The 13158-nt window shown below is 33.6% G+C and overlaps 1 protein-coding gene across 1 annotated transcript in view; it reads right to left on the bottom strand.

Moving 5' to 3' along the window:
• The window catches only part of nvy (CBFA2/RUNX1 partner transcriptional co-repressor nervy), a 216353-nt gene extending 210313 nt beyond the window's left edge, over positions 1–6040 (bottom strand). The window contains exon 1 of the mRNA XM_085961023.1: positions 5751–6040. The gene's annotated coding sequence lies outside the window, so the exon portion shown is untranslated. The remainder of the gene's footprint in view (positions 1–5750) is intronic.
• Between the last annotated feature and the right edge of the window lie 7118 nt (positions 6041–13158).

Genomic DNA, 13158 nt, shown 5'->3' with positions numbered 1-13158 from the left:
TCAGCTGTCAAACCTAGCGAGATGCTAGCATGATGCTAGCGAGCATCAGATCTGTTAAAATTTATGCGGCCGTTTGACATTTATAGAAAGTTTGTATACTTATTGTTAATTTACATCATGAATAACTGGGCGAGCTTGAATCTCCAAACCAATTGAGTAATTCGAATATCGAAATCGAATAATCCAAAGACTAATTTATTTATTGTAGCAAGTATGGCTATATTTTAACTGGCTCAGGCGGTCAGGACTCGCCGTAAACGAAAACACTGGGTCAAAAGTTGGCTAACTGAAGAACAGCGTGATCGCCATTGAATATGGCGGGTTTTTTACGTTCCACACTATATCTTTGGCGTGTATTTATTCGACGAGGACTGTGTCCTCGGTGATACTCCATATATATTTTTTAAGTTTTCGCCATCTTGTAGTTGTACAGTTGAAATCGACCAGTAGAATGAAATGAACGACCGTTTGCATGACTCAGGCGCATATTCGGCTATTTTCGTACGCTTTCGGCAATCTTCGCTTGATAATGAAAGGATCGCACGACGGATAATAGAAAATTTTCCACTTTCGACCCGATCGCTCACGATCCTTGAAAACCATAGAGAATAGAGTTTGACAGTCGTGGCAGACGATCGGGCCAGACGCAATCTGCCAATGGAATATGGGCTTAAGATGAACGGGTCTCACATGTGGTGCACTTACTAAGTAATACTAGCCTAATATGCAAAAAATACTACTTACATTCTTGAAATTTCATATCTTCAATGCGTTCTTCTGGTGATTTATTATAATTATGTAATAATTATTTCACAAGTCTTTTCTATCGTATTTTTCATATTGCAATAAATATTTTTTGATACTACTCAACACCTCTACCTATTTTTTTTTTAATATTCATACTTTACACCGCCCTGAGAAGAGTTTACTTGAGACGCTTGTTGTGAATGGCATGCAATAAAATATGCAAGATTACTATTTTCACTACAATCGTAATTCACAATTTCTCACTGCGGGCTAACTAAATAGGTAGGTAAATTGAAGCGCCTAGTTTCAAAAGCCCCTAAAACGGTTTTAGGTAGTTCTGAGAAAAATGAGAAAAACTATTTTAGGTGGTTTTGAGAAAAATGAGAAAAAATCATATCTATTAAATCTGTGAACTTTATGTATTTGTTTTTAATTCGTTCCATTATAAAGAGTATTTTGGCTTTGCATTTTAGGGGTATTTGAAAAGCACACCCACCCATTTTAGCGGGTTTTGAAATTTACCCTAATTTTTGATCATACACATTAACGGTTTTTGGCGTTTTATAAAGTTCAATCTTTGGCCATAATATAGGTAACAAAAATATCCATCTAAATACATATCTAACTCAAAAATTTTCAAAAACCGTTTTAGGGGGTTTTGAAACTAGGCGCTTCAATTGTACCTAACTATAATTATTGCTTTGTCGATAGATAACAATATAATATATAAGTTTAAGGTAGTAACACTACACTCATTATTGTCACTCTGTCCTTTTGAATTTTAGCTGTATATTATAACAAAAACTGTTTTAAAAAATATGTTAAGTTTAAATGATATTTTTTTACATTTAATATTGCCCTGCGCATTCGCCGGATTCGCACGCCGCTGCCAACAGAAATACATTACTTTGTATCTATCGCGTAGCGTCGCAATGTTTTGAGAGCGTCGCCATATGGCGTCCATTCGAATATCGAAACACAACATATGGCCGGCAGAATCGGCATATTGTTTTTACTTGCTATTAAAAAAACACACTTATGTTTTATATAATCAAGTAGTCATTAGTTAGCATATACTGCAGTGGAATAGCAATCATAATTATTTTCAGATTGGAATTCTAAGTTCGACTACTCACAGGTAGGCATGTTAAATTACTCGATGTTTTTCGTAAACGGATAACCGAATATTTCCAGATTCATTACTCAGATATTCGGTTAACTTTTTTTCTTCTTTGTTTCACATTTTATTACGTATGTACCTAATCCTTTTTTAACATATTTAGGTATTTCATTGGTTCATTCGCTGCTGACTAGATAATGATTTTTTAATTACCACCTTTAAAATGCACGTTAATTACATCGATCGGCCGCCTGGTCATTACGCGCCGGGTGCGTCTTCAGCGTCCATAGTATTAAATTATAATATATATATTTTTTTAAAGAATTACATTATACAATAATAATAAAAGAGTACACATTGAGAAAAGCTTTAATATTAAATGAAATAAGTACACATATGAAACTATTGATACCCTAGGTTTCCGTAACATATAAAACAATACCTCCAATCCCCTGAATACCTGAAGAGTACCCAAAACAACGACTGCATTGCCTTTTTGAATTCCTATGTTCATTCACTGTCTCCGGTACTCAGTTGAACGGCACTAACCTGTTTTATCATATCAGTTAAGCAACGACCGATCTCAGCTACCGTCTTCAAGGCAGACGGTCCCCAGTGTCGAAATGTCTTAAAACCCATGGGACAGACGATATAATTTGGTGACAGACAGTCAATGGCATTGTAAGACCCATCTAAAAGAATTACCTAACCTGACGATTCAACTAATTTAACTTACTTGATTATAATATATATTATAGTGACTCCAAAAGAATTACACAGGGCGAATTTGATTATTGTTACGGTTGCTATTTGCTATTATTGACTGCTCTTGCATTGCTTTCTTACTGTCGGTGTCACTCCGACTACGACTTATTTTATGTCAAAACTATCAATCTTGACGCTTATGTCGTATGTTTATAATAAAAAAAATATATCATTGAACTCAAAGACTATTCACAATTTGGAGCAAGTTCAGAAATAGCCAAGCCTAGAATGAAAGGCCAGCGCCTTACGCACCGGACTTCAAGGGTCTTGAATCTTGATCCATCTGAAGGAGCCAAATTGGGTGGTTTGTCAGTAATTATGAAAGTAAATCGGCGAAACCTATGCCAACAAATTAAGACTTTTCTAAGTGGGTGAAATCGGTCGTGATAATTATTGAAGTAAGTGGATTAAATAACTACTATATAATATTATAATACAATATAGCTGAGCGAGATGTATTAGTTGAACTACTGTGGATAACGCTGTCAGACAGCCAAGTCATCGAGGCACGATCCTCAGTCATGATGTCCCGACGAAGATGAATATTGTATAATATTTTAATTTAAATACCTAAACGCGATTTGTTTATAATTAATGTACTTATGATTGAATGAATACAAGTTACAAATACCAATCTGATTGTAAAAATTATTTCTACATTCTGTAAATGAAATATCATTGTGAAATATCACTTTATTACTATTCTATAAAATATATTGACATTTCTTTTAAGTACCTACCTATAATTTATTAATGTTTTATAGTTTTGGAAAGTGGAAGGCGAATCATTTTATATAATAATACGGTTGCTATGAAAATAACAACGACATTTTAAACATCATGTCCATGGGACATACTCATATCTATAATATTTTCATACAAAGTCGTTACCTACATGTTCGAATGATATTTCACGCATAAATAGGTATGTGGTAATAAAACTGATCATTATTAATTTTTTAATAATTGTAGTATGTCTCTTGTACCAGTTTAATCATCAGCATCTCAATTTATTGACTATGTAACAACATTTAAGTGGTTTTTGTATAAATCTATTTTTCATCGTATAATATAATACAGTGGTGAGGGGTGGAGATAGGCTGTTAAGATTTGACATAAATAGTGCACACAAAATTTTTTTGGCCATACTTATTTGTTATCATTGAACTAAGAATACAATTTGTAGATGGTACGGGTTAGTTTTTAAAATCCAACTAACTTAACCCTATCCAAACCAAACTATAATAATTTAAGTATGCTATGGGCATTCTGAAAAATAGTGCAGCTATTTAAGTCATATCTATATATTTATTTTCGTTTAATTAAGAATATATTATATTACAGATGGTGTTGGTCAGTTTTTTTTAAATTCATTAAGCTCATAGTTAAACGAATATGTTTTTACTAATCTAGTATGGTTTGGATTAGGCATGACTTAATAGAATTTTAAAAGCTAACAAACGCTATCTACACATTATAGTCTTAGTTCAATGAAAACAAATATTTTTGACTGACAATGTTTATTGTAGACTATTTATGTCGGATCTTCACAGCTTACCTCCACCCTTCGTCATTGATATAATAATACCTACTAATATTCATTGTACTTTCAAATATTAGTTTTTACCGAACATAAATAATTGGAAGAAAAAATCTTTGAAAAAAAGAAGACGCAGAATGATACATTTTAAAATCCTGTAAGTACATTATTCGTTGAATTAAATAAATAGTTTATTTAAAATTATTAGCAAATACTTTATAAATAAAATTTGTAGAGATCCTGACCTCGGTTAGTACCTACCTAATAAAGGTAATTGAAACCTTAATTTAAAACACAAAAGCCAATTGCCAGAAAATAGCGCAACTTGTTAAAGCTCTTCAAGATGTAAAAACTACTTGTCAATTTCATCGTAATGAGATAAGGCTCACATGGTTCAATCGGCAATGCACGTTGGCATGAATCTAGTGGGTACGGGTTCGAATTCCGCTGGCATTGTATTTTTTTCAAAGATTTATTTTAGTATATGAGATGTTTTCAAATGATGTACCTACGCTCAATAAAACAATGTTAAATTCTCAAATCTTGTGAATTATTCGTTGAATAAGTGGATGTCACTTCATTATCAAGACTACGTCATAATATAAATAAACGGTGTCATTGCTTCAGTATTTGAATTTTAAAAATAATAACTAGTTTCTTTCTGCAATGAGAATAATTATTATACAAGGACTTATCTGCTTAGTTTAACCAACAATTAATTAATAATATGAATACTGAAGACTGAAGGTACTTCATGGAATTTGAATATAAATTCTAATGGATTTAAGTGTTGTACTATTCCATTCTCAAATATGGTAGTAAAAAACTTAAATCCATTAGAATTTCAACAATTAATTATTTACTCCTATAAAAATAGAACATGATTGACCCATGTTTATGCTATTTTATGTAATTATTTAAACATGTATCTAAAATAAGGTTTTTCTTTAACTTACCAAATTCAAGTTGTCATTCAACTGATCGACGTATGCTTTTCTGTCAAATGCTGAGAAGACGATATATTTAAAACGGTAAGCGTAACGTGGGTACACTAATCAAATGATGTCTTTAATTAAAATTTAATCATGAGTCGTCTATTCTATACAAATAATACAATTTCAAAATATAGTTTATAATAATATTTAAAATAAATTAAAAAAACATATAAACAAAAACGCTTATAAAAATGTGAAATTTTAAAATTTTCTTTTTCAACTGAATTCCCCTTATTATTCGAATATATTATTTATTATATACGAGTACTTAAATACGAAGGAGATTAATTATTAATACAGTTATAAATTACTTATAAACTGAAAATATCTTAATAAAATTACACTTTACACAACATTTTAATTTATAATAATTTGTAAAATAAGTACGTTTATTCAATTATTTAATAATTGCTGAATTAGTACTAATAAAATTATAAAAAAACATTTTGTTGTGTTTATTTTTTTTAATAACATATTGTTCCATCAAGAATTAACAGTAACAAAAGAATAATATGAAAATGTATCATTGACAAAAATAAATAAATTATATTAACAAACAGAAAATAAAAAATAAAATAAATACCTCAAAATAATCCTTCAATGTAAAATAATAATAATAATACTCTCACACAAAACTCATGAAAACTCTCAATCATAAAATTATATTTTTCACGTGTCTTAAATTGACATTTTTTTTATTTACCTATATTATTTGGGTAAATAATTAATCATAGACGAGAAAATTCGACATTCAAATTAATAATACCGTAAAGAAAATCGCGGTATATTTGAAAATAGAACGTGGCGAGAACGTTTCGAACGCGAGACCACGCGCGCCTCACGACCAACCGTAGCAAGCGACGTTCGTAGACTGGAAGGCGCTTGGTTTTCTGTCCAATTCTATCAATTGTATGAGGGTATATATAGTACGTTGACGAAGATTGAAAGAAATTTAAAAGATTTCTTTTTAATAAAAATAAAAAAATAAAATTCTCTTATTCCTCTGGCTCACAATGTGTAAGTATGTTTTTACAAAGTGATTTCGTCGCTATTGGCAAAGTAGCTTTATTACCATAGTGACAGATACTGCACGATATAATTAATACAATCATAAAGCACACATTGGTGACCGGTCTATTACTAGCACACATTAATTACAGTACTTAATAAACAAAATGGCGTCAATAATTATTGAATCCTTATCAAATTTTTGGTATCATGGAATTGTTAGCAAAATTCTTTTGCAGTGATCATATTTAAAATTTGGCAGGCACACATCTTCTATTATGAATATAGTGTATTTTCCAAAGTATTAAAAACAAAAGACATATGCACTTGTCTTAGATTCGAATTGATGAATTCGAAAATAAATGATAAAATTTTGTATTCATATTTTAATTAAAGAACTAGCCTTTATCAATGAGGGTCAATTATTAATAATCTTTCCTTTATATTTTATATGTAATATAACTTTCATTCAAATCATCCTAAGATTGTAATCGTATATAATATAGTGGTACGTTGTGGCAACTAACAATACATACGGGACTCTGGCATATTATTACGTATATTTTGCATGCAAGATTGATTGTAGGCCTTATCAACACAAAATGTGCATGACAACGGACTAGAAAGAAAATACATGTTTTACTATTTGAATTTTAGTGGTGTTATATTATTAAACTTTGCCTCGTATGTACCGTATATGTTATATGTGTAATGGTAGAAACATACACAATGACGATCTGGCACATATATGCCGCAAAAACCCGTTTTTTATGTTGACGCCATGTGTCACGGAGTGAAAATACGATGTCATAGCTGTCATACAATATATATGTATAATATGTCGGAATGGCATAGATATGAACATAGGCACTAAAACGCTCTTAGCATATATGTGCCAGATCGTCATTGTGTCTGTTTCAACCTTTAGTGTAATGAGAAAATAATTTTTTAGCTAAAAAATATGTGTTTAGTTTTGTAAACTTGTTTTTATTGAAATTCTACGAAACACTAATATCTTGTCTCTTGGCTTGTCTTGATCTTCTTAAGACTTCTCTAAGACACTAAAGAAAATCTCGCATGCTTACTTAATACGCATACATACCCAGCTAAAAAATGTTTTATGACTCATTTCTTCTGCAAGTTCAGTACACATTATTGCAGTTTAAACGCATGTCGTAGCATTGCTACGGGGGTGGCTACGGCGAGATTTACATATTCACAGCGGACTTACTATACGAGCTGTCAAACCAGCGAGCGAATGAGACAGCACTATAAATGTTCGAAATTCAAAAACTCCCATCGTGGGAAATTGGGAAAACGGACTGAAAATTTCAGCAGATTCTAATAAGAAAACAATTTTGCCTAGGTTTGATATTGTTATGAGTATGGATATCATGAAAAAATGGGTTATAAGAATGGGTATGTTGATTTTTACGAGTGAGTAATAAAATAATGTTCATATTATTATGGTTATTTCAGGAGGTTAGTATGCAAACAACGAGCTTGTTGCTCTAGTACAAGATGGATGGGTAATATAAACATCGAACCTGAATATTTCATAATATGTCCAAAATCGAAAGTAGACAGCCTTGGATAGTCGTCAATCGAAAAAGATCCTAGAGATAATATAATAATATACAATTTTCATTTAGGACTGTATTTAAAACAAATTATTTTGACTTTCAGATTCACCGAGATAGTTGCATGCTTAAAGTAAAACCACTTTTCGCATCTACAAAAAAAATATTTCATAAACCCCAAACCAAACCAATGCCTAACTTAGTTTGGTTCACTGGTGAATACACAACAATGGCCTATACAAGAGCCCAAACAGAGTACAGTCCATCAAATGTGTCTGCCTTAGGCGGCTGGGCTATGTACATAGGATGGACGAGTCACGCATGATAAAAATCTAGCATTCAGAAAACTGTAAGACAAAGGAAGACCTGGTCAACCTTATACAAGATAGAGGGATAATTTATAGTTGGATTTAAAGACATTTTAAAACTGGAGGAAAATGGCTTTGGGCAAACCTGTGTGAAGGCAAATACGAGATGATGCCGTAGGAATATCGCACCAGGAAGAAGAAATTAATTAATTTAGTAATCTCTAAAGATTACAATTAATCCTAGTGCCTAGTGCAAAAATAACACCCGGCCATAAACAATTTATAATCATAATCCCTTTCTTTATCTTATGCAATACTCTTGGCGGATACTAGAACTTTTCCAGTGAAATCTTTCCATCTCGTCTGCGTTCGCCCTCCTCCACTTTTATCTGTCATACTGTCCAAAAACTTTTGATTTTTCGAAACCTACTGGTAAGTTGTAATAAGACGCATATAAAACGGTCTCTCACTGATGTTCAGCTCCTGCAGTAACAAGGCATTCTGTACTCCGTCCAGGAGACCAACAGAAGTCGTAGGTAGTAACAGATCTAGAATACATATTGTAGCATTTTCTTTTTGTTAACCCATAATATCTAGAATTTCACACTATACATTTAACTGAAAAACATCAAAGTCTGCACCGGCCATAACATTTTATTACCTGAGTTATTACGAACTTTCCATGAGAGGCGGCTCATAGCCAATTTGGTCATTGTCTTTTTCCATTTAATTAATTTGTTGAACCAACCAGAGTCACCCAATGACATAATATTATAATACAGTCGAACTAGGTTATTACGAGGAAGATGGGACCGACTGAATTTGCTCGTAATAATCATTACTCGTTATATCAGAGAATAGGTATTTTTAAATGAGCGGTCACATAACACAAAAATACACAATTAGAATTTTTCCCCGAAACAAACATGGCATTCATAAACTAAAGAAGTTGTTTATTGTAATGAACGCTGGTAGGTACCTAGTGACTTCACAACCTTTTACATGTAATTTCAATCATATGCGTGTATACTTTTTCAATATTGTCGGCGAAAACACCAATTAGGTAGGTACTTAGACACTTAACTGGTGTCATAAACGTAATCAGATTCCGGCGGCATCCCGTACGGTCGGATTTTATTGCTTAGGCTCGTTCGGTGGAGCGTTGAGCGGCGCGCGCAACTCAAACGTATTAACCGTGTTTGAAAATGTTCGTAAACAATGTCGTTTTTTGTTATACGTTTATACGTTTATACGTTTGAGTTGCGCGCGCCGCTCAACGCTCCGCCGAACGCGCCTACCCTGGACGGGGTCTTAGGGTCGAATTTTTTTAAACAGTCGACCATTAACAGTTTTTAGAAAAATTTTGACCATATTTTAGCTCGGTAAAACCGATGAGTAGCTCGCTATAAAAGTGAATAAATGTATGGAGAAAATCATAAACTAAAATGTCAACGAATGTTTCCTTGTTACATTCGAGATCTCGCTATATCCGTGATCGTAATAACCGAGTGCCACTGTAGTCGTATCCAAGTAGGCACAATATCTCACAACAACTTAATAATGTATATTATGTGTAGTTTCAAAGTAAACACATTCTCCCAAATACTCAAATAATTAGGCCTGCGATTGCTCAGTATAATGCCATCGGACCAACTCAACACAGCTCTTTATGTAGGTGGGTATTTCCCGTGGCACGGAGGAAAGAGTGCAAAGGCGGGAAAACACAATCACTGTTTTTGACATCGCTCACCTGCGGGTAAGTGGGACTGGGGGGGCCCAAACTAAGCGCGGAGGATGAGGCCTAAACGGGGGTAGCCTGGGGCCCCCCAAACGTCATACTTATCGAGAGGGGGCCGGAATGCACTGGCGGCGGATTTAATTACCTATATCTACAGCTATCACTATCAGCTTCCAATATTGACCGTGTTTAGAAATAAATATCAAAACTAAAATGATTAACAACAAGTCATTTAACAAACTAATTCGCTACCACATCACAGTTAACAAACAGATCATAATATTATAAGGTTTATAAGTTAACAAAATAATTTCATCTCATAGCGTCATAAGGTTGACTAATCAAATAGGGTTTTCTTCATCATTTTTAGGTACTAACCTTGTCTTTTATGTAATGTCAGTTTTTTTCTCTACTAACTTGATTTACCTGTTCTTTTCATTCTGAACATCTTGAATTAATAATTTGTTATGTACTCATTTTTTTAAATTAATAAATAAAAAATAACTTTAAACAGGTTATAGGGTTGGCTATTTATTCTTCAATTCTGTCGATTATACGATTTTTGATGGGAGATTTAGGCAATAGTTATTATTTTAATTGGTATCAGTAGGTACCTAGATACATGCCCCCCACAAGGGGTAGGATGACAAGGTTCTAGTCTGGGGGTCCGGCGTGGCAGATCGACTACTACAGTGAGATAACCACACACTACAAATTTGCTCTAATAGCAAAACAAGTCGCCTGCGACGCTATTTCACGACTGTAATTTTATTTTATAATTATTTGAAGTGTTTCCTGATTAATAAAACCGACTATTTATCCAACATGGCGAAGAGCCACATGTTACTTGGCTGTCACAAAGGGGGTCGCGATCAGTGCTTCATAATATGATACCGATTGCCGACAATTCAACTTGATTTATTTAAAAATGCCGAAAATCTCGAAAAATACACGGAAAACCCTTTATTTTCCACGGAACCCGCAGAATACCATTTGGGGATCACTATTGTAGAACATTACACGGCCCTTAATCTTTGCGGTAGGTTGGGAAGAGGCGCCAAACATCTTGGCCTGGGGGCCCATGCTAAGAACCTACCTACTAAACGACAGGTGCTCTCAACTCATCGTTGTTACTTTTCTCATTGTATCAATTTCGCCTTATAATAATTATTCATATAATTTTCGACGGGTAAGGAATTCAATTATTTTTTGTCCCCGCAAAAAAAAAATACCGAGCGCCGCCACTGGCCAGTTTGCAAACGTCAAACGCACAAAGGACAGGTCTGCGAATACAAAAACTGTTTGATACCCGCAACGGGCGGGAAATGAGGAGCCGAGGCGGGAAGGTGGCTCGCCCCGTTCAGCTGTTCAGCGCGATTCGTGGAGTCGCTTTTGGGAGGGAAAACAAATGAAATCGGTCGAAGCATGCCGCCCACCCAGCGCCCGACCGATTTATACACACACACTTATCATGTTCACGGGATGTGATTGAATTCGGATAATTTGTCACCGAGATTCGGGATAAAAATTTGGCCACCGTTCTATAAGAGATGAGGAAATATCTAAAATTGTGGAAACATTTGGTTTATCCTCAAGACATATATTATGTAAAATATTGATAATCGTACAATTTGTGCAAAAGGTAAATAAAGTTTGATTATATTGAGATGCACGTCGCATACTATCCCGCTGTCACGGCGACAAATTTAGTATTTATGGTTTCGTCATTTTGCAGAATATTTTGAACGATCACACCACCTCTGTACATTCAATGATAGAAAGTACCAACTCTAATGTATTAGTATTTTGAATTATTATTAATTATTCATGCTAATTTTAATTAATTTTAACAGTTTCTACATGTGCGTATGTTAAAATTACTTGCTATATTATATCCATAGATAATATTTTGAACAGAACCCAACCTGCCAACCGCTAAAAACAAAAAACACGCGATCTTGACATAATTAAATCGAAAATGTGTAGGCACGTATAAAATAACAAAAAACTTTCATTGAGTCATGCAGGTGTCGATGCAGTGCGGTACAACGTGAGGTGACCTCATTGTTGACAATGTTCGTTTAAAGTTCTAAACGACATTACACACATTTTTTTCTCGTAGCGGCAGCTTACTGTGATGTGCGTGGTGACCTCAGTCTTGGGTAACTGCTGGGGAGGCATATCGAAGATTCATATAAGAGACCAATATAATATATTATATATACATATATCATTAAATAGAAAAGATGTTGAACTAAGAATTACCACTACTCACAGAATCAACAGATTTGATTATGATCACAGAATAAAATTTTGAATAAACAATTAAGATATATTTTAAATGTAAACCCATCGTAAATGCGTCATTATCATAGGTGAGGGTTTTTCTTTGTGTATTGCATCAGTGTTGACTGATAATATTATATGAGTTTATGATATATTTTGTTTAACGCATATTCATAAAAAAATGTCTAACCTGAACGACACTGATCTTCTTCTAGCACTATAAACGAATATAGGTCTCGGGTTATTCCAGATTCTGTCTCCAAGAATCACTATTCCAGGCAACTTCTTTCCAAATGCCTTGAGGTGACGAAAAGAGCAAAAACTTAAAATCTTCCTTGCAAACAGCGATACATCAAAATGATAACTTATTAATTACTATTGACCGCGAAAGGTTAAATAGTTGGAGACGAACTGCCATACACTCTTTATTAAAAAAAAAACTTCTATCGGAACATTATCGCGTTCCCGCCAAAACGCACAAAAGAGCGGTTCTTTTTCCAAATTAATTATTATTGTTGTTCGCGGCTTTTTTTGTTTTGTTAATATTGTCATTACGTACTTACAAACAGTAAATGGATAGGGGATGACTTTTCGGTGAATGTTTTTTTTTTGTTTATTTTTTCTTCCTCTGATAAGGCCCACATGGTGATAAGGCCTTTTCAGGTTATGATTTTTTTTAATTACGTAGGTAGTAAGTCAGGTGTACCTATTCGTTTATTGGATATCATATCATTTAGACCAGCCATTCTCAACCGTTTCATCGGGATACAACGGTGTGCCTCGCGAAATATTTTACGAGACTTGAAAACACCCAATAAATAATTTTATATCCCGTTCCTATTTTTTTGAAACGTTGAAGAAAAGCTTGAAAATCCCTGATTTAAACAACAGTATACATATTATTATTAATATTTTTGTGAAATTGAATTTTACCAAGTAAATGGTAGCTATCTCAATTATTATTCTACTTTCTTTCGACCATGTCCGATCCTACTAAATATGGGCCTCCACAGGGTGGAGTTTGTATTAACAGATTTTGTTTTTACAAGAAATGGATGTCAGCCACTTACT

Source organism: Rhyacophila brunnea, unplaced genomic scaffold (genome assembly GCF_057557595.1).
Source record: "Rhyacophila brunnea isolate RB1 unplaced genomic scaffold, BYU_Rbru_1.0 scaffold_12, whole genome shotgun sequence".
NCBI lineage: Eukaryota > Metazoa > Arthropoda > Insecta > Trichoptera > Rhyacophilidae > Rhyacophila > Rhyacophila brunnea.
This window is presented reverse-complemented; position numbering and strand designations above follow the sequence as displayed.